The sequence below is a fragment of the Myodes glareolus genome, chromosome 22 (genome assembly GCF_982192425.1).
Source record: "Myodes glareolus chromosome 22, mMyoGla1.1, whole genome shotgun sequence".
Taxonomy (NCBI): domain Eukaryota; kingdom Metazoa; phylum Chordata; class Mammalia; order Rodentia; family Cricetidae; genus Myodes; species Myodes glareolus.
In genome coordinates this window covers 22,555,758-22,580,661 of record NC_142047.1, presented here as the reverse complement: position 1 = coordinate 22,580,661, position 24,904 = coordinate 22,555,758, and the positions used below count along the sequence as shown (strand labels likewise).

Sequence of the window (24,904 nt, the reverse complement as noted above, 5' to 3'; positions counted from 1 at the left end):
TAATACATTTAAGTCTGTTTTTTTTAAACATTGATTTTGTATCCTGCATCTTTCCTATATTTGCTAGGTCCAAGGATTTCCTAGTAGCCTTTATATAGACTTGTAAGTCAAGAAGCCTGTCACCTGCAGATAGGGATGGTTTGTCTTCATCCTGTTCATTTCTGTCCCCGCTGTGCCTTTCTCATGTCTAACCACAATTTACACAATGAAGAACAAAGAGGAACCATTTATTCAAACCAATATTTAAACTGACACAACATTGAAAACATCCAAAGACTCAAAAGGCTATTACTCGGAGGAGGGAAGGCTGACTGTGGGTCTGGGAAGGCTGCTGGGTTGAAATCAGGGGGTTATTCTGTGGAAACAACAGAACTGGTGCTGTCTGCAGAGCAGATAGATGAGGGACACGGAGAGGAGAAGGGGGCGGGGCCATTCCCTGGGGAGTTAGACCCCCATAGAAGTTGCCCTGTGTCTGCTGACAGGGTAAGAGGTGGAGCAAGAGGAGCATCCAGGGCTGCAGCTCCAGCTGCACCCATGTCACAGAACCTTGTGGGTTTTCTTCTCTCCGGATGCTCTGGATCTGGCTGGTTCTGTCTTGAGAGTAGCTTTCTTCATTGCTGGTTAACAGACTTGACCTCCAGATCTGGATGTGCAGCTCTGCCTGCAGCTCTCCGGATCTAAGGATGGAGAGAGATGTGGTGCTGATGCGAGCATCTCTAGAAGGGGATGTGGCAGTGGAGGAACAGGAGGAGACAACATGCCCACAGTGAGACCTCCTTCTCAGCCTTTCCAAACATAGGGGAGACCATGACTGCCTGGATTCCCATATCCTATCCTCCACAAGGTCATGTGCCCAAGTGACTACTGCTTCTGCAAAGAGGAGCCTCTAAAGGATCCCCCAATCATTCCAGGTCCTGAGACCTCCTCCCAGAGTGTCAAGCACCTTCCTGGGAGATTCCCAATTGCTATCTTCTGAATCACTTGCCACTTTTGCCTATAAGTTGGTATGGAGCTTGTAAACATGGAGAAGATGATCTGAGTAGGGCATGATCAAAATCAAGTAGGTCCTCACTCTCTTCAGAATGGCCATGTCTGATGACTTGCAAATGTCCTCAGGGATCTCGTCAATCCATTGGTCCTGGAGGGTACAGGTGGTTCTGGCAGAAAGGGACAGACAGGACACTTAGTGAAATGGACTTTTTTACCCCCCCTCCCAAGACTCCATGCATGTGAGACTGCAAGGGAGAAGATATCCAGCCCTTATACATATGAGAACAATGAACAGGGCTGAGGGTCTGGTGGGGAGGACTCCTTAAGGTCCTCTAAAGAGGCCCCCTTCACGTCCTCTGAGGAGGACTCCTTAGGGTCCTCTGGGCTTGACTTCTTCATGTCCTCTCTGGCGACTCCTTCATGTCTTCTGAGATTAACTCTTTCGGGTCCTCTTGGCCAGACTCCTTAGGGTCCTCTGGGGCAGATCCCTTTTCAAGCTGAGGAGAGATCGGGGTGGGTGGTTCAAACCAGAACATACTGCAACATTACGGTTGGTTAGTATCATTGCACGTTTCCCTAAAACTTGACACTGCCAAACAGCATAGTGAAATTTGGGAAAACTGAAATTTCAGAGTGGTTTACCTGATCTGCATGGTCCTGGCTCTGACTGCCCAAAATCAAGTTTGTCTCGTTCTGGTAAAATGGTCAGAGACACTGGAGCCAAGAATGAACCCTGTGTCCCAGGCACCTCCACGGCCTCTATCGTGACCTCCACTTTTCTTGGTCTTGTGGTCTGAGCTTCCACGAACACGAGATCAAAAGCACAGCATCTTGCTTGGTCTCCTGTCTGAAGACAAGTGAGCCTGCAGGGCTGCCTCTAAGCAGTCTTGCTGAGTGGTTGCACGGTTCTACATTGTTATGTCATTGTTAAGGAAGTGAGGTCACTCCTGGGTTCCCCTTGCCCACGTCTTCTCCTCAAACAAGGCTTTCCCCTTGCCTCCTCTCATGTGCACTACTTGACACAGATAGATACAAAGGTGCTTCCCATTCCACTGCTCCTAGGGATGTCTGGCTATAGGCAGCACCTAGGCTTTGCAATCTGAGCTCCTATTGTTGACCTGCATCTGTTACCCTAATTCTAAACCCAACCCTAATTGCCCCAGCACACCATAAACCCTTGCCATGTTGCCTTGCTTCTAGGCTACTTTGTGTGTCTTCTCGGTGAAATATGAACACACATCATCTGTGTGTTGTGCTTTCATGAGGAACTAGAGATGGACATTTTTAAAATCAATTTTTCAAAAATTTTTCTTTTGTATTTTTTCTCTTTCTTTCTTTTCATTTATTTATTTATCTATTTATTTATTAAAAATTTCCTCCTCCTCCCTACTTCCTTTTTCCATTCCCCCTCCCCATCTCCCCCTCCCTTTCTAGTCATAAGAGCAGTCAGGATTCCCTGCCCCATGGGAAGTCCAAGGTCCTCCCCCCTCCATCCAGGTCTATAAAGGTGAGCATCCAAACAAACCAGGCTTCCACAAAGTCAGTCCATGCAGCCGAATCAAAACCCAGTGCCATTGTCCTTGGCTTCTCAGTCAGCCTTCATTGCCAGCCACGTTCAGAGTGTCCAGTTTGATCGCATGCTCCATCACTCCCAGTCCAGCTGGCCTTGGTGAGCTCCCATTAGATCAGTCCCACCATCTCAGTGGGTGGACACACCCCTCATGATCCTGACTTCCTTGCTCACATTCTCCCTCCTTCTGCTCCTCATTTGGACCTTGGGAGCTAAGTCCAGTGCTCCAATGTGGGTCTCTGTCTCTATCTCCATTCATCGCCAGATGAAGGTTCTATGGTGATATGCAAGATATTCATCAGTGTGACTATGGGACAAGGCCAGTTCAGGCACCCTCTCCTCTGCTGCCCAAGGAACAATCTGGGGACCTCTCCTTGGATCTGGGAACCCCTCTAGAGTCAAGTCTCTTGCAAACCCTAAAATTGCTCCCTTAATTAAGATATTTACTTCCCTGCTCCCATATCCACCCTTCCTCCATCCCACCCATCCCATTCCCCCAAACTCTCCCAAATCCTCCCCTTCTCCCTTCTCTCTGCCCATCTCCCCTTACATCCACCCCTCACCCCCCTGTGCACCCAAGTTTTTCCTGGCAATCTTGTTTACTTCCAATATCCGGGAGGATAATTATATGATTTTCTTTAGGTTCACCTTCTTATTTAGCTTCTCTAGGATCACGAATTATAGGCTCAATGTCCTTTATTTATGGCTAGAATCCACTTATGAGTGAGTACATACCATATTCCTCTTTTTGGGTCTGGGTTACCTCACTCAGTAAAGTGTTTTCTATTTCCATCCATTTGCATGCAAAATTCAAGGTGTCATTGTTTTTTATTGCTGAGTAAAACTCCAGTGTGTATATGTTCCACACCTTCTTTAACCATTCTTCTATTGAGGAACACCTAGGTTGTTTCCAAGTTCTGGCTATTACAAATAGTGCTGCTTTGGACATAGTTGAACAAATGCTTTTGTAGTATGATAGGACATCTCTTGGGTATATTCCCAAGAGTGGAATTGCTGTGTCCTGAGGTAGGTTGACTCTCAGTTTCCTGAGAAACTGCCACACTGATTTTCAAAGTGGCTGCCCAAAGTTTGCATTCCCACCAACAATGGATGAATGTTCCCCTTACTCCACATCCTCTCCAGCATAGGTTATCATTGGTGTTTTTGAGTTTAGCTATTCTGATAGGTATAAGATGGTATCTCAAAGTTGTTTTGATTTGCAATTCCCTGATCGCTAAGGAGGTTCAGCATGGCCTTAAGTGTCTTTTGGCCATTAGAACTTCTTCTGTTGAGAATTCTCTGTTCAGTTTGGTACCCCATTTTTAATTGCTTTAATTAGAGTTTTAGTGCCTAGTTTCTTGAGTTCTTTGTATATTTTGGAGATCATACCTTTGTCTGATGAGGGATTGGTGAAGATCTCTCAATCAGTAGGTTGCCTTTTTGTCTTACTGACAGTGTCCTTTGCTTTACAGAAGCTTCTCAGTTTCAGGAGGTCCCATTTATTCATTGTTGCTCTTATTGTCTGTGCTACTGGGGTTCTACCTAGCAAGTGGTCTCCTGTGCCTATGTCTTGTAGACTACTTTCCACTTTCTCTTCTATTAGGTTCAATGTGGTCAGATTAATGTTGATGTCTTTAATTCATTTGGGCTTGAATTTTGTGCATGGTGATAGATATGGATCTATTTTTGTTCTTCTACAGGTTGACATCCAGTTATGCCAGCACCATTTGTTAAAGATGCTTTCTTTCTTCCATTGTATAGTTTTAGCTTCTTTGTCGAAAATCAGTTGTTCATAGGTTTGAGGATTAATATCTGGGTCTTCGATTCGATTCCATTGGTCAACATCTCTGTTTTTGTGCCAATACCAAGCAGTTTTCATTACTGTAGCTCTGTAATAGAGTTTGAAGTCAGGGATGGTAATGCCTCTGGAAGTACTTTTATTGTATAGGATTGTTTTGGCTATCCTGGATTTTTTGTTTTTCCATATAAAGTTGATTATTGTTCTCTCAAGGTCTGTGAAGAATTTTGTTGGGATTTTAATGGGAATTACATTGAATCTATAGACTGCTTTTGGTAGAATTGCCATTTTTACTACGTTGATTCTCCCAATCCATGAGCATGGAAGATTCTTCCATTTTCTGGTATCCTCTTCAATTTCTTTCTTCAAAAGCTTAAAGTTCTTGTCAAATAGATCTTTTACTTCTTTGGTTAGAGTTACCTCAAGATACTTTATGCTATTTGTGACTATTGTGAAAGGTGGTGTTTCTCTGATTTCCCTCTCTGTATCTTTGTTCTTTGTGTATAGGAGGGCAACTGATTTTTTGGAGTTGATCTTGTATCCTGCGACAGTACTAAGGGTGTTGATCAGTTGTAGGAGTTCTCTGGTAGAGTTTTTGGGGTCACTTATGTACACTATCATATCATCTGCAAATAAGGAAAGTTTGACTTCTTCCTTTCCAATTCGAATCTCCTTGATCTCTTTATGCTGTCTTATTGCTATTGCTAGAACTTCAAGCACTATATTGAAGAGGTATGGAGAGAGTGGACAGCCTTGTCTTATTCCTGATTTTAGTGAGATGGCTTTGAGTTTCTCTCCATTTAATTTAATGTTAGCTGTTGGCTTGCTGTATATTGCTTTTATTATATTTAGGAATGAACCTTGTATCCCTAATCTCTCCAAGACCTTTATCATAAAGGGGTGTTGAACTTTGTCAAATGCTTTTTCAGCATCTAGTGAAATGATCATATGTTTTTTTTCTTTCAGTTAATTTATATGATGGATTACATTGATAGATTTTCATATGTTGAACCAGTCCTGCCTCTCTGGGATGAAGCCTACTTGATCATAATGTATAATCTTTTGGATGTGTTCTTGGATTCTGTTTGCCAGTATTTTATTGAGAATTTTTGCATCGATGTTCATGAGTGAGATTGATCTGTAATTCTCTTTCTTGGTTAAGTCGTGTGGTTTTGGTATCAGGGTGAGTGTAGCTTCATAAAAGGAGTTAGGCAATGACTCTTCTGTTTCTATTTTGTGAAACACATTAAGGAGTATAAGTATTAACTCTTTTTGAAAATTCTGATAGAATTCTGCATTGAAACCATCTGGTCGAGGGCTTTATTTGGTAGGGAGGTTTCTGATGACAGCTTCTATTTCCTCGTGACTTACAGGTCTATTTAAACTGCTCACCTGGTCTTGACTTAATTTTGGTATATGGTATTTATCTAAAAACGTGTCCATTTCTTTCACATTTTCCAATTTTGTAGCATATAGGCTTTTGTAGTAAGAGGTAATGATTCTCTGAATTTCCTCTGTGTCTGTGGTTATGTCCCCCTTTTCATTTCTGATCCTATTAATTTGCATGTTCTCTCTCTGTCGTTTGATTAGTTTGGATAGGGCTTTATCAATCTTGTTGATTTTCTCCAGGAACCAGCTTTTTGTTTCATTGATTCTTTGGATTGTTTTCTGTGTTTCAATTTTGTTGATTTCAGCCCTCAGTTTGATTATTTCCAGTCTTCTACTCCTCCTGGGTGAGTCTGCTTCTTTTTTTTCTAGAGCTTTCAGGTGTGCTGTTAAGTCTCTAACATGTACTTTCTCCGTTTTCTTTATGTGGGCATTTTGTGCTATGAACTTTCCTCTTAGCACTGCTTTCATAGTGTCCCATAGGTTTGGGTATGTTGTGTCTTTATTTTCGTTGAATTCAAGGAAGACTTTAATTTCTCTCTTTATTTCTTCCTTGACTCAGGGATGGTTCAGTATTTGGCTGTTCAGTTTCCATGAGTTTGTAGGCTTTCTGGGGTTAGAATTATTGTTGAATTCTAACTTTATTCCATGGTGATCTGATAGTACACAGGTGATTACAATTTCTTTATATCTATGGATGTTTACTTTGTTACCAATTATGTGATCAATTTTTGAGAAGGTTCCATGAGATGCTTAGAAGAATGTATATTCTTTTCTGTTTGGGTGGGATGTTCTATAGATGTCTGTTAGGTCCAATTGGTTCATTACATCTGTTAGTTCTCTTATTTCTCTGTTAAGTTTCTGTCTGGTTGACCTGTCCATTGGTGAGAGAGGAGTGTTGAAATCACCCACTATTAGAGTGTGGGGTTTGATGTATGTTCTGAGTTCTAGTAATGTTTCTTTTACATATGTGAGTGCTTTTATATTAGGTGCGTAGATATCCAGGATTGAGACTTCCTCCTGATGAATTATTCCTGATATGAGTATAAAGTGTCCATCTCCGTCTCTTCTGATTGATTTTAGTTTGAAATCTATTTTGTTAGATATTAGTATAGCCACACCCGCTTGTTTCTTTGGTCCATTTGATTGGAAAACCTTTTCCCAACCCTTTACTCTGAGGTAGTGTCTGTCTTTGTGTTTGAGGTGTGTTTCTTGTAGGCAGCAGAATGCTGGATCCTGATTACATATCCATTCTCTTAACCTGTGCCTTTTATAGATGAGTTGAGTCCATTGATATTAAGCGATATTAATGACCAGTGGTTGTTGGCTCCGGTTATTTTTCCTGGTGCTATTGTTTGTGTTTCCCTTCTTTAAGTTGTGCTGGTGGAGGGTTGTCAGATGCCTGTGTTATTATGAGTGTTGTTGGCTTTTTTGGCTTGTGGTTTTCTTTCTAGTATTTTCTGTAGGGCTGGGTTTGTGGCTACGTATTGTTTAAATTTGTTTTTGTCCTGGAATATCTTGTTTTCTCCATCGATGGTGAATGCAAGCTTTGCTGGGTATAGTAGTCTGGGCTTGCATCCATGGTCTCTTAGTTTCTGCAGCACATCTATCCAAGACCTTCTGGCTTTCATTGTTTCTATTGAGAAGTCAGATGTAATTCTGATAGGTTTCCCTTTATATGTTACTTGACCTTTTTCCCTTGCAGCTCTTAATATTTGTTCTTTATTCTGTATGTTTTGCGTTTTGATTATTATATGGCGAGGGGATGCTTTTTTTTTTGATCCAGTCTACTTGGTGTTCTGTATGCTTCTTGTACCTTCATAGAAATATCCTTCTTTAGAGTGGGAAAGTTTTATTCCTTAATTTTATTAAATATATTTTCTGGGCCTTTGATCTGTAATTCTTCTCCTTCTTCTACCCCTATTATTCTTAGGTTTGGTCTTTTCACAGTGTCCCAGATTTCCTGGATGTTTTGTGTTAAGAATTTGTTGGATTTGCTTTGTTCTTTAATCAGTGATTTTATTTCCTCTGTAGTATTTTCAGCGTCTGAGATTCTTTCTTCTATCTCTTGTATTCTGTTGGTAATATTTGTCTCTGTAGTTCCCGTTCATTTACCCAGATTTTCCATATCCAGCCTTTCATCTGTTTGTGTTTTCTTCATTACCTCCATTTTATTTTTCAAGTCTTGAACTGTTTCCCTTACCTGTTTGATTGCTTTTTCTTGTTTTTCTTGGGTATCTTTGAGAGATTTATCCATTTCCTCTACCTTTTTGTTTGTCATCTCTATTTCTTTATGGCAGTTTTTCACCTCCTGTTTAAGGTCCTCTAATATTTTCATAACGTTCCGTTTAAAGTCGATTTCTTCTATTTCTTCTGGAGTAGGGTGTTCAATTCTTCTTGTTTCATGATCCCTGGATTCTGGTGATGTCATGTTGCCTTTCGGGTTGTTGAAGGAATTTTTGCACTGGCACCTGCCCATCTCTTCCTTCAAATGCAGCCAGGAGAGTCTTGGTGTCTTGGTCCAACCTTTGCTGTGACTGACTCTGGGTGGATCTCCTCAGTGCAGGCACAGGAACTGTTCCCCGGTTGTCCAGTCTGAAAGGTTGTCCTCAGCACAGGGACAGGACTCTTGGAGGTCTAAGGACCCCACAGACAAAAGGGCGAACTCGAGCTGGAGGGGAGAGCTGTAGGGAGCCAAGAAGCCCCTGCAGCAGGAACTGGAGGGGCTATGCACTCCCCTCCGGGGCGGGTGCGCACTCCCCCTTCTGGGTGGGTAGCCTCAGTGAAGGAGCAGGAACTGTTCCTGGGCCAAGGACCTCACAGACAATAGGGCAGGCTTGGGGGTGGGGTGAGCAGTGGACAGGGAAGTGTGGAACAGAGAAGCCCCTGCAGCAGAAGCTAAAGGGGTCCAGTGCTCCTTTCCCGGATGTGTGTGCCCCTGGATGGCACCCACTCACAGTGGGTCTGAAAGGTTGTCCTCAGCACAGGGACAGGACTCTTGGAGGTCAAAGGACCCCACAGACAAAAGGGCGAGCTCGAGGGGGAGGGGAGAGCTGTGTGAAGCCCTTTCTCTCTCTCTCTCTCTCTCTCTCTCTCTCTCTCTCTCTCTCTCTCTCTCTCTTTCTTTTTTTTCCCCAAGGATTTCCTTGTATAGCCTTGACTGTCCTGGATCTCACTTTGTAAAGCAGGCTGGCCTGGAACTCCCAGAGATCCACCTGTTTCTGCTTCCTGAGTACTGGAAATGAAGGTATGCACCACAACCAGGGCCCAGAGAGGGGCATTTGTATAGTCAATTATAATTGTCTGCTTTTTGAAAAATTTTTGAGTTATTTTACAGTCTCCTTCAGGTCTCAGCACCTAGGCATCACTGATGTCTCCTCCTTTACTCTGACAGTTTGCCAGCAAGGGAAACAGTGCCGGGGGAAAGACACTGGGGAAAGATCCATACAGGAGACCTGAACCTTCAGCAGCTCCTCCCCACTTCCCATCTTTCCCAGTGACTGCCGAGCTTCACTACTGCTCCCTACTGGAGGAAGAGGATACAGCAGGTGAGAATACAAGTAGAAATACCACCTTTGTTGTAGTGGGATGATTTTAAGTACAAGTCTGAGGTGAGGGTAGGCGAGATTTCTCAGTGGTTAAGCAAACTGGCTGCTTTTCCAGAGCTCCTGAGTTCAGTTCCCAGCAACCACATGGTGGCTCAAAGCCATCTGTCATGAGATCTGGTGCCCTCTTTGCATCTGGCATGCAGACATACATACAGACAGAACACTCAATACATAATACATAAATAAATCTTTTTAAAAAATGTTAAACAAAATACGTCTAAAACTTAAAGAAAAGAATGTCTGTGGCTATATATGACCAGGCAAATTGAAATAACACAGCATCCCCAGAATATGTACAAGTACTATGTGTCAATTAAACATAAAAATGACTTCAAATAGCATTTAAAATTTCCTCAAAATATCTAAAGTACCTCACAAAATATCTAAATAGTACAAAATATTGTTGAGAAAATGAAAATCTGAAAACAGACAGACTTGTTTCAGGAGTTGACAAATTAGTTTTTAAGAGTTTGGTTTCAGAGGGCCATCAGAGGGGTGAGTTTGCTTCGGGCCGTGGCAGGGTCCCGGTGAGGAGGAGCTTGGACGTTCCCCGATCCCATAGACGCCCACGTCACCTTGCAGTGCTGGCTCCCCCCTCCCGCCTGCCATCCCAGCTCCCATCCAGATCCTTCATCTGGTGATGGATGGAGTTGGAGACGGCGATCCACATTGGAACACTGGATTTAACTCTCTAGGTCCAAACGAGAAGCAGAAGGAAAGAAAACGTGAGCAAGGAAGGCAAGATCAGAGGGAACCTTCATTCGACGAGGGATGGCGATACAGACGGAGACCCACATTGGAGCACTGGACTGAGTCCCCAAAGGTCCAAACAAGGAGCAGAAGGAGGAAGAACATGAGAAAGGAAATCACTCCCGCGAGGGGTGCGATCACCCACTGATACAAGGGGACTGATCTAATGAGAGTTCACCAAGGCCAGTTGTCTGGGACTGAGCGAGCATGTAATCCAGCCAGATTCTCTGAAGGAGGCGGGATTCTCTGAATGTGGCTGGCTTGGAGTCTTCCTGAAAAGCCATTGACAATGACACTGGGACTTGTTTCCTCTGCATATACTGGATTTTTGGGATCCAGTCTGTTTGGATGATCACCTTCCTGGACCTGGAGGGAGGAGGGAGGAGCTTGAACTACCCAGAGGGCGGGAGACCCTGACTGTTATTGGGGATGGAGAGGGAGAAGGGGAGAGAGTGGGGGAAGTGGGAGGGTGTTGGGAGGAGGGGCGGAAATGGAGATTTTTGTATTTTAATAATCTTTGGAAAAAAAAGATGCACATATTTAGCATATGAAATAATGATAATAAAGATCATAAAAGACAAAAAAAAGAGTTTGGTTTCCCCAGATTTATTCCCTGCAGGATACTGGACCTGTTTTCCCACAGTTGTTCCATGATTCTCAAGGAAAACTGCCAGTTGAGCTCAGTGGCAGAACACCTAAGTGACAATGACCAGGGTTATGTTATGATTCTGGAAATAAAAACAAAACAAAAATGAAAAGAAAAAAGAAATCTCTCTTTTTACACAGCGACAAACATGTTCCCCAAAAGGAACTAAAAGAAAGCCAGACCATTCTTTTCTGCTGCTTTGGTTCTATGTTGCTGCTCAGCACAGCTTTTGGGTGACTGCCCGCCCACCTGTGGAGGTCCTGCATGCCCGAGAACCACCATCTTGGATAAAGGCAGAACCAGAAATCTCTGGCGTTACTTGACCTAGGGTCACTGTGGGCGGCAGCTATTCTCCTCAGACAGCACAGCTCCCATTGCTCCCAGGGCTCTGGACCTGCTCTCCGTGCTGTCAGTCACACAGAGATTCTAGAGTGGAAGCTGTCCCTGCACTCTGGTAACATCTCCCATGGTGGCAGCCTAGAGCTTTCTGAAGACTCTGTCTTTGGAGACACCTGGACCAGTCTCAGCACTAAGGACTCTGTGTCCCTGGTTCCTGGCAGGGTCACTGTGGGAGCCAAGGAGCCCACAGACAACCTGCTCTGACCACTCCAGCTTCACATCTACAGCCTGCTGGAGGCCACAGGCCAAATGTCCCCTCCCCCTCCCTATCCAAGCTAGGCCTTAGAGTCAGCCCTAATTCCTGGCCCATTGTTGAACTTAGGATAAGCACCAAACACCGTGTCCTCAAGTTCCACCAGATTCTTCTCCTATGCAGAGACTAAAAGTCTCAACATGACAGACTCAGGGGTTCACAAGTACACCTCCAGCCATGTAATCAGGACAGTTATATGACAGTGTTTGTAGTACACATGAACCATCTCACCAGTTTCATGACCTAACAGGGAAATCCAAGTGTTCTTCCATTGTCAGATCTCTGTGGCGGGTGAACACAGATCCTAGACTGTGTTCAAAGCAGACTCACATCACAGCAGGAAGAAAATCTTGGACAGTACTGGGCTTTATCTATAGAAGACCTTCAGGGCACTGCTGTCCCAGAAAATTTCTCCTGGTACCCTAAGCTTCCTCTAGCTGATGGTCCTTGTGGCCCATGGGTGCAGCAGCTGGAGGATGCTTTGCTGACTGGAGATGCAGTAACAAGAGCTGTTGTCTCAAGCCTCCCAGGACAGTAGCACAGGCATTTGCTCCCAGATCTCCTGCCTCCTCAGTCTAATTACATGTTCTCTTGACATTTGTTTCCTTCTGTTGAATTTGTATCGTGCTGTAAGATAATTTTATATGCTTCCATTTATCTGAGATTTATGCAGAATTTCAGTCGCTTTCTCACTGTGTAAAAATGCTGCTCCGAGAGGCCTAGCATGCTCCAGACAAGGACACATCCTCCTATCTCCCTGTCACCCTCCTCCCCTCCTATCACTGATGATATTCCCTGAAGCAGACTTCAGTCTAAACTCCACATCACACGGTGTCTGGACTTAGATTCTTGTATTTTACATGTGTGGGTATTTTGCCTGAATGTATGAACATCCACCGTGTTGTGCTTGGTATTCAGCAAAGCCAGAAGATGATGTCAGATCTTGTGGGACTGTATTTTCAGACAGTGGAAATCTGCGGTGTGTGTGCTGGGAATCAAACCCAGGTCCTTGGCTAGAGCAGCAAGGGCTCTATTCTGCGGAGCAGCCAGCTCTCCATCCCACTGCTGTCAGCTTTCCTGATGAGAGCCATTCTGACTGGGCTAAGGCAGTACCTCAAAGTAGTTTGTATTAATATTTCCCTGGTGGCTAAGGTATGCAACACTTTGAAATAATTGTTGGCACATTGGTTGATTGTCAGTTTTAGTTCCTTGACATTTAATTTCTGCTGTTCTTTGTGGACACGGCAGCCCACGGTGTGGGCTGGAGCTGCTTGTTTCCTTCCGTGCTCTGCTCGTTGCTTCCTTAATTGCACAGCGACCTTCTGTTCTCACGTAGTTCCCTCTGATGCCATTGGGGTCAGGGTGTGTGCAGTTGGGGCACACGCCTACAGCAGTGCTGTGCGGGTGATTCCCCATGGGCTCCTCTGCAGGTTTCAGTGTTTTGAGATTTCATTTAGTCTTTCCTCCATCTTGAATTGATTTCGTACAAGATGAAATATGAGAAGTCAATTCCACTATAACACAGGTCAATACATAGTTTTGCCAGCACCATTTATTGCATACGCCATTGTTTTGGATACAGGTTATGTTCTTCATCTAGAATGAAGGTAGCATAACTCTGTCATCTCATTCGGGGCCCTGTATGTTGTTCCACTGGATGTCAGGAGAAGGTTGTCTATTGTCTCTGCATCGTCATTTGAGGTTCGGCACAGTGAGAGCTCTAGCAGAACTCTCTTCCCTGGATCACCTTGGCGGTTATTTGCCCTCTGTGGTTCCATGTACATTCTCAGATCTTTCTTTTTTTTTCCTTGTTTCCTTCCTCAACCTGTGAAATGAGTATCAGAATTGTGATTTGTTTTGTGTTTGATTTTATGACACAGGGTTTCTCTGTGTCCTGGCTGTCCTAGAACTTGCTCTGTGGATCAGGTTGAACTTGAACTCAGACTTCCACTTGCCTCTTCCTCTGAAGTGCTGGGATTAAAGGCGTGCATCAGCACTGTCCACCATTGTCAGAATTTCGATTGTCCTCTCAAGGAACTGTAAATTAATTTTGGCAGTGTATCCATTTTCACAGTATTAGTTGTGCCAACCCTAGAGCATAGAAAGGCTTTTCATCACACAGTATCTTCTAAGGCTTTCTTGTTAAATGTCTTAAGATTTTCATTGTAGAGACAGTCTCTTTCCATGGGTAGATATATTCCTAAATAAATATTTTGGTATAAATTTGAATAGAAAATTTTCCTCAACCTCTTTCTCTCATAGCATATTCAAATATATTTAAGTCTGATTTTTTGTTTTTAATATTGATTTTCTATCCTCAACATCCTATATTTGTTAGGTCCAAGGATTTTTTCATAAAATTTATATAGTCTTTTAAGTAAAGAAGCCTGTCACCTGCAAGTAGGAATGTTTTGTCTTTGTTTTATCCATTTCTGTCCCTGCTGTGTCTTTCCCATGTCTAACCACAATTTACACAATGAAGAACAAAGAGGAACCATTTATTCAAACCAATATTTAAACTAACACAACATTGAAAACATCCAAAGACTCAAAAGGCTATTACTCGGGGGAGGGAAGGCTGACTGTGGGTCTGGGAAGGCTGCTGGGTTGAAATCAGGGGGTTATTCTGTGGGGAACAACAGAACTGGTGCTGTCTGCAGAGCAGATAGATGAGGGACACAGAGAGGAGCAAGGGGGCGGGCCCATTCCCTGGGATTTAGACCCCCATAGAAGTTGCCCTGTGTCTGCTGACAGGGTAAGAGGTAGAGCAAGCGGAGCATCCATGGCTGTGGCTCCAGCTGCACCCATGTCACAGAACCTTGTTGTTTTCTCTTCTCTCTGGCTGCTCTGGTTCTGGCTGGTTCTGGCTTGAACCCAGAAGTAGTAGCCCTCTTCATTGCTGGTTAACAGACTTGGACCTCCAGATCTGGATGTGCAGCTCTGCCTGCAGCTCTCCGGATCTATGGATGGAGAAAGATGTAGTGCTGATGCGAGCATCTCTAGAAGGGGATGTGGCAGTGGAGGAACAGGAGGAGACAACATGCCCACGGTGAGACCTCCTTCTCAGCCTTTCCAAACATAGGGGAGACCATGACTGCCTGGATTCTCACATCTTATCCTCCAAAGGGTCATGTGCTCTGCAAAGAGGACCCTCTAAAGAATCCCCCAATCATTCCATGTCCTGAGACCTCTTCCCAGAGTGTAATGCACATACCTAGGACCTTCTCAATCGCTCCCCTCTGAATCACTTGCCACATCTGTCTGTAACTTGGTATGGAGCTCGTGAACATGGACAAGATGATCTGACTAGGGCATGTTCAAAATCACGTAGGTCCTCACCCTCTCCACAACGGCCATGTCTGATCACTTGGAAAAGTCCTGAGGGATCTCATCAATCCATGTGTCCAGGAGTGTACAGGTGGTGCTGGTGGAAAGGGACAGACAGGACACTTAGTAAAATGGACTTTCCTTCGCCCCCCCTCCCAAGACTCCGTGCATGTGAGACCGCAAGGGAGAAGATAGTGAGCCCTTATACATATGCGAACAGTGAGCAGGGCTGAGGGTCTGGTGGGAGGACTCCTTAAGGTACTCTGTTAAGGACTCATTAGGGTACTCTAGGGAGGACTCCTTTGTGTCCTCTTGGGAGGACTCCTTAAGGTCCTTCCAGGCAGACTCCTAAGGGTCCTCAGGGGAGGACTCCTTTAGTTCCTCTGGGGTGGACTCCCTAGGGTCCTCAGGAGTGGACTCCTTAAGGTCCACCAGGGCGGGCTTTTTCGGGTCCTCTGGGAGGACTCCTTAGGGTCTTCTGGGGGAGGACTCCTTGGGTTTTCAGTGGAGTAATCCTTAAGGTTCTCCGGAGCAGACTCCTTCGGGTCCTCTGGGCTTGACTTCTTCGTGTCCTCTTGTCCGGGCTCCTTTGTGTCTTTGGGGTGAACTCCTTCAGGTTCTCTTGACCAGAATCCTTAGCTTCCTCTGAGGAGAGATCAGGGTGGGTTGTTAAAACCAGCACAGGACTACAGCGTTACGGTTGGTTAGTATCATTCCACATTTCCCTGAACCTTTACACTGCCAAACACCATAATGAAATTTGGGAAAACTTAAATTTCAGAGTGGTTTACCTGGTCTGCATGGTCCTGGCTCTGGCTGCCCTAAATCAAGTTTGTTTCATTCTGGCCAAATTTTCAGAGACACTGGAACCAATAGTGAACCCTGTGTCTCCAGGGACCTCCATGGCCTCTATCGTGACCTCCACTTTTCTTAGTCTTGTGGTCTGAGCTTCTAAGAACCCAAAAGAACATCACTGCATCTTGCTTGGTCTCCTGTCTGAAGACAAGTGAGCCTGCAGGGCTGTCTCTAAGCAGTCTTGCTGAGTGGTTGCATGGTTCTGCATTGTTATGTCATTGTTAAGGAAGTGAGGTCACTCCTGGGGTCCCCTTGCCTGAGTTTTCTCCTCACACAGGGCTTTCCCAAAAGTCTCCTGGGTCCCCCGTCTCCTCACATGTGCAGTACTAGACACAGATAGATACAAAGGTGCTTCCCATTCCACTGCTCCTAGGGATGTCTGGCTAGAGGCAGCTCCTTGGCTTTGCAATCTGAGCTCCTATTGTTGACCTGCATCTGTTACCCTGATTCTAAACCCAGCCCTAATTGCCCCAGCACACCGTAAACCCTTGCCTTGTTGCTTTTATTCTAGCCTACATTGTGTGTGTTCTCTGTGAAATGTGAGCACACATCATCCGTGTGTTCGGTTTTTATGAGGAACCTAGAGAGGGACTTTTTTTACATCTGTTTTTTTTTAAAAAAATTTTTTTTTGTATTGTTTTCTTTTGAGATAGCATTACCTTGTATGGTCTTGGCTGTCCTGGAACTCAACTGTCCTTCTCTGTCCTGTAGAGCAGGCTGTCCTGGAACTTTCAGATCCACCTGTTTCTGCTTCCTGAGTACAGGGAAGAAAGGCATGCACCACAACCAGGCTCCAAAGAGGGGCAATTGTATAGTTAATTATAATCGTCTGCTTTTTTGAAATTTTTTTGATTTATATTACAGACTCCTTCATGTCTCAAATTCTAGGCATCACCGATGTCTCCTCATTTACTCTGAAAGTTTGCCAGCAAGGGAAACAGTGCAGGTTGAGACACTGGGAAAGATCCAGCCAGGAGGCCTGAAACCTTCACCAGCTCCTCCCCACTTCTCATCTTTCCCAGTGGCTGCCGAGTTTCACTACTGCTCCCGTGTGGAGGAAAAGGATACAACAGATAAGAATACCAGTAAAAAAGTCACCTTCAGTACAGTGGGATCTTTTTAAGTACAAGTCTGTTTATGAGACTGTTATGAGGCAGGATTTCTCAGTGCTTAAGCACACTGGCTGCGCTTCCAGAGGTTCTGATTTCAATTCCCAGCAACCACATGGTGGCGCACATACATCAGTCATGAGATCTGATACCCTCTTGGGATATGGCATGCAGACATACATGCAGACAGAACACTCAATATATAATACATAATTAAATCTTTAAAAAAATGTTAAACTAAATAAATCTAAAAATTAAAAAAAGAATGTCTGTGGCTAGATTTCACTGGGGAAATTGAAATAACACAGTATCCCAAAAATATGTACAAGTACTATGTGTCAATTCAACATAAAAATGACTTCAAATGACATTAAAAACTTCCTCAAAATATCTAAAGTATCTTACAAAATAATTCAAAGGCACTACATATCGTTGAGGTAATGGAAATCTGAAGACAGACAGACTTGTTTCAGGAGTTTACAAAATAGTTCTTAAGAGGGTATTTTTCTGAGATTTATTCCCAGCAGGACACTGGGCCTATTTTCCCATAGTTGTTCCATGATTCCAAAGGAAAACTGTCAGCTGAGTTCAGTGCAGAACAGGTGACAATGGCCAGGGTTCCGTTATGATCCTTGAAAGAAAAACAAAATGAAAACAAAAGAGAAAAAGAAAAACCTATGTTTATACAGTGACAATATGTTCTCAGAAGGGACGTAAAAGGAAGCCAGACCATTCTTTTCTGCTGCTTAGGTTCTGTGTTGCTGCTCAGCACAGCACACCCACCGGTGGAGGTCCTGCATGCCCAAGAACCACCATCTTGGATAAAGGCAGAACCAGAAATCTCTGGCCTTCCTTTAACTCAGGCCAGTGTGGATGGCAGACATTCTCCTCAGACAGCATAGCACCCCTCACTCCCAGGGTTCTGGACCTGCTATCTGTGCTGTCAGTCACACAGAGGTTCCAGAGAGGAAGCTGTCCCTGCACTCTGGTGACATCTCCTATGGTGGCAGCCTTAGAGCTTTCCGAAGACTCTGTATCCTTTGGGACACCTGGACCAGTCTCAGCACTAAGGATGCTGTGTCCCTGGTTCCTGGCAAGGTCCCTGTGGGAGCCAAGGAGCCCACAAATAACCTGCTCTGACCACTCCAGCTTCACATCCACAGCCTGCTGGAGGCCACAGGCCAAATGTCCCCTCCCATCTCCCTATCCAATCAAGGCCTTAGAGTGAACCCTAATTCCTAGCCCATTGTAGAACTTAGGATAAGGACCAAACACCATGCCCGCAAGTCCCACAGGATTCTTCTCCTGTGCAGAGACTAAAAGCCTCAATATGACAGACCCAGTGTTTCACAGGTACACCTCCATGTAGTCAGGACAGTTATATGACAGCCCATGTAGTCAGGACAGTTATATGACAGCCCATGTAGTCAGGACAGTTATATGACAGGGCTTGCTGTACACATGAACCATCTCGCCCGTCTCATGACCTAACAGGGAAATCCAAGTGTTCTTCCATTGTCAGATCTCTGTGGCGGGTGAACACGGATCCTAGAATGTATTCAAAGCAGACTCACACTACAGCAGTAAGGACGGTACTGGGCTTTACCTATAGGAGACCTTCCGGCACTGCTGTCCCAGAAAATCTCTTCTGGTACCCTAAGCTTCCTCTAGCTGATGGTCCTTGTGGCCCATGGGTGCAGCAGCAGGAGGATGCTTTGCTGACTGGAGATGCAGTAACAAGAGCTGTTGTCTCAAGCCTCCCAGGACACTAGCACAGGCACTTGCTCCCAGGTCTCCTGCCTCCTCAGTCTAATTACATGTTCTCTTGACATTCGTTTCCTTCTGTTGAATTTGTATCGTGCTATAAGATAATTTTATATGCTTCCATTTATCTGAGATATATGCATGATTTTAAATGCTTTCTCACTGTGTGAAAATGCTGCTCCGAGAGGCCTAGCATGCTCCAGACAGGGACACATCCTCCTGTCTCCCTGTCACTCTCCTCCCCTCCTATCACTGATGATATTCCCTGAAGCAGACTCCAGCCCAAACTCCCACATCCCCCAGTTTCTGGACTTAGATTCATATATTTTACATGTGAATGGGTATTTTGCCTGAATGTATGAACATCCATCTTGCTGTGCTTGGTTTTCAGCAAAGCCATAAGGAGATGTGAGATTTGCTGGGACTGTGGTTTCAGGCAGTACTAGCTGCAGTGTAGGTGCTGAGAATCAAACCCAGGTCCTTGGCTAGAGCAGCAAGGGCTCTGACCTGCGGAGCAGCCAGCTCTCCAGCCCACTGCTGTCAGCTTTCCTAATGAGAGCCATTCTGACTGGGCTAAGGAAGTACCTCAAAGTAGTTTGTATTGACATCTCCCTATGGCTAGAGTATCAACCCATTCAAATAATTGATGGCACTTTGGTCGATTGTCAGTTTTAGTTCCTTGACATTTAATTTCTGCTGTTCTTTGTGGACACGGCAGCCCACGGTGTGGGCTGGAGCTGCTTGTTTCCTTCCGTGCTCTGCTAGTTGCTTCCTTAATTGCACAGCGACCTTCTGTTCTCACGTAGTTCCCTCTGATGCCATTGGGGTCAGGGTGTGTGCAGTTGGGGCACACGCCTACAGCAGTGCTGTGCGGGTGATTCCCCATGGGCTCCTCTGCAGGTTTCAGTGTTTTGGGATTTCATTTAGTCTTTCCTCCATCTTGAATTGATTTTGTACAAGATGAAATATGAGAAGTCAATTCCAATATAACACTGGCCAATGATAGGGGAGTTCAGCTAATCACATTCTGTCAGTGGGGCATGTTGCCCTAAGGCAAAAATTTACCCATAAACCTGGCAGGTGTGCTTTCCGCCCTTTCTTGGCCCCTGTGCTCTTGGATCCTTGGGACTCTGGTGTAAGTTTTCTTTTATTCTGTTTATTAAAGATAAATCTTTTACATTAAGCTAGTCTGGTTAAAGTTTAATTACCGATTGACCACGCCCCATCAGGCCAATACCTAGTTTTGCCAGCACCATTTATTGCCTAGGCCATCGTTTTGGATACAGGTTATGTTCTTTATCTAAAATTAATGTACCATGACTCTGTCATCTCATTTGGGGTCCTGTATGTTGTTCCACTGGATGTCTACTTTAGTCAGGAAGAGTTGTCCATCATCTCTGCAGAGTTATTTGAGGTTTGACATGGTGAGACCTGTAGCAGAACTCTCTTCCCTGGATCACCTTGGCGGTTATTTGCCCTCTGGTTCCATATGCATTCTCAGATCTTCCTTTTTTTTCTTTTTTCTTCCTAAACCTAAGAAATGAGGATCAGAATTGTGATTTTTCTTTGTGTTTCATTCATGAAACAGTGTTTCTTTGTGTCCTGACTGTCCTGGATCCTGCTCTGTGGACCAGGTTCGACTAGAAGTCAGAGATCCACTTGCCTCTTCCTCTGAAGTGCTGGGATTAGAACCGTGCATCAGCACTGTCCAGAGATGTCTGAATTTGGATAGTCCTCTCATGGAACTGTAAAATAATTTGGCAGTGTAGCCATTCCACAGTATTAGTTGTGTCAACCCTAGAGCATAGAAGGGCTTTTCATCACACTGTATCTTCCATGGCTTTCTTGTTCAATGTCTTAGTATTCTCATTCTAGAGACTTTCTCTTCCTTGGGTAGATATATTCCTAAATTAATATTTTGGTGTAGATTTGAATGGGATATTTTATTCAACCTCTTTCTCTCCTAGCATATTCTAATACATTTATGTCTGTTTGTTTGTTTTTAACATTGATTTTGTATCCTGCATCTTTCCTATGTTTGTTAGGTCCAAGGATTTCCTAGTAGCCTTTCTATAGACTTGTAAGTCAAGAAGCTTGTCACCTGCAAATAGGGATGGTTTGTCTTCATCCTGTTCATTTCTATCCCTGTTGTGCCTTTCCCATGTCTAACCACAATTTGCACAATGAAGAACAAAGAGGAATCATTTATTCAAACCAATATTTAAACTAACACAACATTGAAAACATCCAAAGACTCAAAAGGCTATTACTCAGGGGAGGGAGGCTGACTGTGGGTCTGGGAAGGCTGCTGGGTTGAAATCAGGGGGTGATTCTGTGGAAACAACAGAACTGGTGCTGTCTGCAGAGCAGATAGATGAAGGACACGGAGAGGAGCAAGGGGGCGGGCCCATTCCCTGGGGAGTTAGACCCCCATAGAAGTTGCCCTGTGTCTGCTGACAGGGTAAGAGGTGGAGCAAGCGGAGCATCCAGGGCTGCAGCTCCAGCTGCACACGTGTCACAGAACCTTGTTGGGTTCTCTTCTCTCCGGCTGCTCTGGTTCTGGCTGGTTCTGGCTTGAGAATAGCTGTCTTCATTGCTGGTTAACAGACTTGACCTCCAGATCTGGATGTACAGCTCAGCTTGCAGCTCTCCGGATCTATGGATGGAGATAGATGTGGTGCTGATACAAGCATCTCTAGAAGGGGATGTGGCAGTGGAGAAACAGGAGACCACAACTTGCCCACAGTGAGACCTCCTTCTCAGCCTTTCCAAACATAGGGGAGACCATGACCGCCTGGATTCCCACATTCTATCCTCCAAAGGATCATGTGCTCAGGCAAGGGTCAAGTGACTACTGCTCCTGCAAAGAGCAGCCTCTAAAGGATCCTCCATCATTCCAGGTCCCGAGACCTCCTCCCCGAGTGTCAAGCACCTAACTGGGTCCTTCTCAATTGCTATCCTCTGAATCACTTGCCACATTTGCCTGTAACTTAGTATGGAGCTCGTGAACATGGACAAGATGACCTGACCAGGGCATGTTCAAAATTACGTAGGTCCTCACCCTCTTCAGAACGGACATGTCTGATGTCTTGGAAAAGTCCTTAGGGATCTCGTCAATCCATGTGTCCAGGAGGGTACAGATGGTACTGGTGGAAAGGGACAGACAGGACACTTAGTAAAATGAACTTCCTTTGCCACCCCTCCCAAGACTCAGTGCATGTGATACTGCAAGGGGGAACATATTGAGCTCTTAAACATATGAATACAATGAGCAGGGCTGAGGATCTGGTGGGGAGGACTCCTTCAGGTCCCCTATGGAGGACTCAAGTCCTCTTGAGAGGACTCCTTAGGGTCCTCTGAGGAAGACTCCTTTGGTTCCTCTGGACTTGACTCCTTCATTTTCTCTCATCTGGATTCCTTCGTTTCTTCTGGGGTTAACTCCTTCGGGTCCTCTTGGCCAGTCTCCTTAGGGTCCTCTGGGGCTGACCTCTTTTCAAGCTGAGGAGAGATTGGGGTGGGTAGTTCAAACCGGCACAGTACTGCAATGTGATGGTTGGTTAGTATCATTCCACAATTCCCAGAACCTTTACATTGCCAAACGCCAAGAGTGAAATTTGGGAAAATTGAGATTTCAGAGTGGTTTACCTGGTCTTCATGGTCCTGGCTCTGGCTGCCCTGACTCAATTTTGTTTCATTTTGGCCAGAGACGCTGGATCCAAGAGTGAACCAGGCGTCTCCAGGCACCTCCACGGCCTCCACCGTGGCCTCCACTTTTCTTGGTCTTGTGGTCTCAGCTTCCACAAACCCGAAATCAACAGCACAGCATCCTATTTGCTCTCCTGTCTGAAGACAAGTGAGCCTGCTGGGCTGTCTCTAAGCAGTTGACTCAGTGGTTTGAAGGTTCTGCTTTGTTGTGTCATTGTTAAGGAAGTGAGGTCACTCCTGGGGTCCCCTTGCCTGAGTTTTCTCCTCACACAAGGCTTTCCCAAAAGTCTCCTAGGCTTCCTGCCTCCTCTCATGTGCACTACTCGACACAGATGGATACAAAGGTGCTTCCCATTCCACTGCTTCTAGGGATGTCTGGCTACAGGCAGCACCCCAGCTTTGTAATCTGATTTCCTATTGTTGACCTGCATCTGTTACCCTAATTCTAAACTCAACCCTAATTGCCCCAGCACACCATAAACCTTTGTCATGTTTTCTTGCTTCTAGGCTACTTTGTGTGTCTTCTCGGTGAAATATGAACACACATCATCGGTGTGTTGGATTTTCATGAGGAACTAGAGAACTTTTATAAACCAATTTTTCAAAAAAAATTTTGTTTTGTATTGTTTTCTTTTGATACAGGATTTCTTTTTATATTCTTGGCTGTCCTGGATCTCACTTTGTGAGTTTGAATCGTTTTTTTGTGTTTTGTTTCATGAGACAGTGTTTCTCTGTGTCCTGGCTGTCCTGGAACTTGCTCTTTGGACTAGGTTGGACTTGAACTCAGAGATCCACTTGCTGGGATTAAAGGCGTACACCAACACTGTCAAGCAACGTCAAAATTTGTATAGTCACCTCATGGAACTGTAAATTAATTTTGGCAATGTAGCCATTCTCACAATATTAGTTGTGCCAACCTCAGAGCATGAAAGTGCTTTTTATCACACAGTATCTTCTATGGCTTTCTTGTTCAATGTCTCAGCATTTTCATTGTAGAGACTTTCTCTTCTTTGGGTAGATATATTTCTAAATAATTTTTTGGAGTTAATTTGAATGGGATATTTTTCTCACCTCCTTTCTCTCAGAGTATATTTTTTCAAATATATTTTCAGTATATTTGAAGTCTGTTTTTTCTTTAATATTGATTTTGTATCCAGAAACTTTTCTGTGTTTATTAGGTTCAAGTATTTTTTGTAGACTTTATGTGGTCTTTAAAGAAGGCTATCCCTTGCAGCTAGGGATTGTTTGGCTTCTCCCTGTCCTCTTTCTAACCCTGTTGTGCTTTTCTCGCTTCTAATTGCCGTGGTTATGACTTCTACCACTATAATGTACCAGAGAGAAGTCAGTGGGCACCCAAGCTTTATTCCTGATTTTAGAGGTTATGCTGTTTTTTTCTGTTTAATATATTGTGGCCTATTGTTGCCTTATTTATAGCCTCCCTTATTTAGAGATATGTTCCATCTATAATTAAGGTCTTCAAGACTTTATGAAGACATGTTAAACTTGTCAAATATCTTTTCAGTGATCAATTGAATGCTGCAGTTTCACTTCTTAAGTTTATTTAAATGGGGTGTTACATTTCTTTTTTTCTTTTATTTTTCTTTTGGTCTTTCTTTGTTTCTCTTCCTTATGTTCTTTAATTTTCTTTTGAGATAAAGTTTATCTACAAAGTCCTGACTGTTATAGAACTCACTATATAGACTAAGCCTCCAACTTGCTGAGATCTGTTGCCTCTGCCTCCTGAGTACTATGATTAATGTAGTGAACCATCACTGCTGGCTGCTTTTTTTTTAAAAAAAGATTTTATTGTATGTATAATGGTGTTTTGCCTGCATACATGTCTCTGTAATGCATAGTGCTGGGGGAGCCCAGAAAAATGGCACCACATTCCCTAGAACTAGAATTACAATCAGTTGTGAGCCATCTTTTGGGTGCTGGGAATCAAACCCAGATCCTCTGGAAGAACAGCCAGTGCTCTTAACCAGTCAGCCATGTCTCTAGTCCTTAACTTTATTGATTCACGTATCTGTGCCAGCATTGCCTTTCTGGAATGAAACCCTCTTGGTTACTGTGGTTTGAATGAGATGTCCCTCATATTTTCTCCAGTTGACCTTTTGGGGAGAGGCTTATGAAGTGTGACCTTGCTGACGGAAGTATGTCTTTTAGCAGAGGTTGGGCTTTATTTGGATCATAGTATAGGATACAAGACCCACTCTGCTCCCAAACCCACCCATCCCCTGTGGTCTCAGGAGAATTCTGAACCACAGGCTGCAACTACACACAGTAGACCAAGAGGTGAGTAGTCAGCCAGCCAGCTGGGCACCCCACACTCTAGGCCCTCAGTACTGGGACAAAACCCTGGGCCCCTCCCCCACCTGCCTCAGCTTCACTACCCAGTTAGCAGGCAAGCGCCCTACAGGTAGGCTACTCCAACACCACCCCAACATTAATCAGACTTTGTAAGTTTCAAGACCCACTCTGCCTCCAAACCCACCCATCCCTGCGGCCTCAGAGGAGCTCTGAAGCACAGGCTGCAACTGCACAGAGCAAACCAAGAGAGACCTCAGTGACTCCCTGAGATCCAGACAGTGACTATAAGCTTAGGCTAAGAGCAGCTCCCTAAGACACAGACAGCAACTGCAAAGATTGCACTGCCAGCATCAATGGGAGAAGGAGGTGGGTAGGCGCCAATGCAAAAATTCATTCAACAACCTAAAAAAGCAACATGGTAATGCCAGAACCCA

The 24,904-nt window shown here is 44.4% G+C and overlaps 3 long non-coding RNA genes across 3 annotated transcripts; all 3 read right to left on the bottom strand.

The window, feature by feature from the left end:
- Positions 1 to 210: 210 nt before the first annotated feature.
- Positions 211 to 1,877, bottom strand: LOC148118475 (uncharacterized). Its single transcript, XR_015735977.1, has 3 exons — positions 1,633 to 1,877; positions 1,073 to 1,487; positions 211 to 677 (listed from the first exon to the last, which is right to left on the bottom strand). It is a non-coding gene; the product is annotated as an uncharacterized LOC148118475 (long non-coding RNA).
- A 12,005-nt stretch (positions 1,878 to 13,882) lies between these two features.
- On the bottom strand, positions 13,883 to 15,771 carry LOC148118474 (uncharacterized). The gene is made up of 3 exons (XR_015735966.1): positions 15,519 to 15,771; positions 14,740 to 15,372; positions 13,883 to 14,360 (listed from the first exon to the last, which is right to left on the bottom strand). It is a non-coding gene; the product is annotated as an uncharacterized LOC148118474 (long non-coding RNA).
- Positions 15,772 to 20,643: 4,872 nt separating this feature from the next.
- LOC148118473 (uncharacterized) lies at positions 20,644 to 22,349 on the bottom strand. Its single transcript, XR_015735961.1, has 3 exons — positions 22,101 to 22,349; positions 21,517 to 21,953; positions 20,644 to 21,111 (listed from the first exon to the last, which is right to left on the bottom strand). It is a non-coding gene; the product is annotated as an uncharacterized LOC148118473 (long non-coding RNA).
- Positions 22,350 to 24,904: the final 2,555 nt, after the last annotated feature.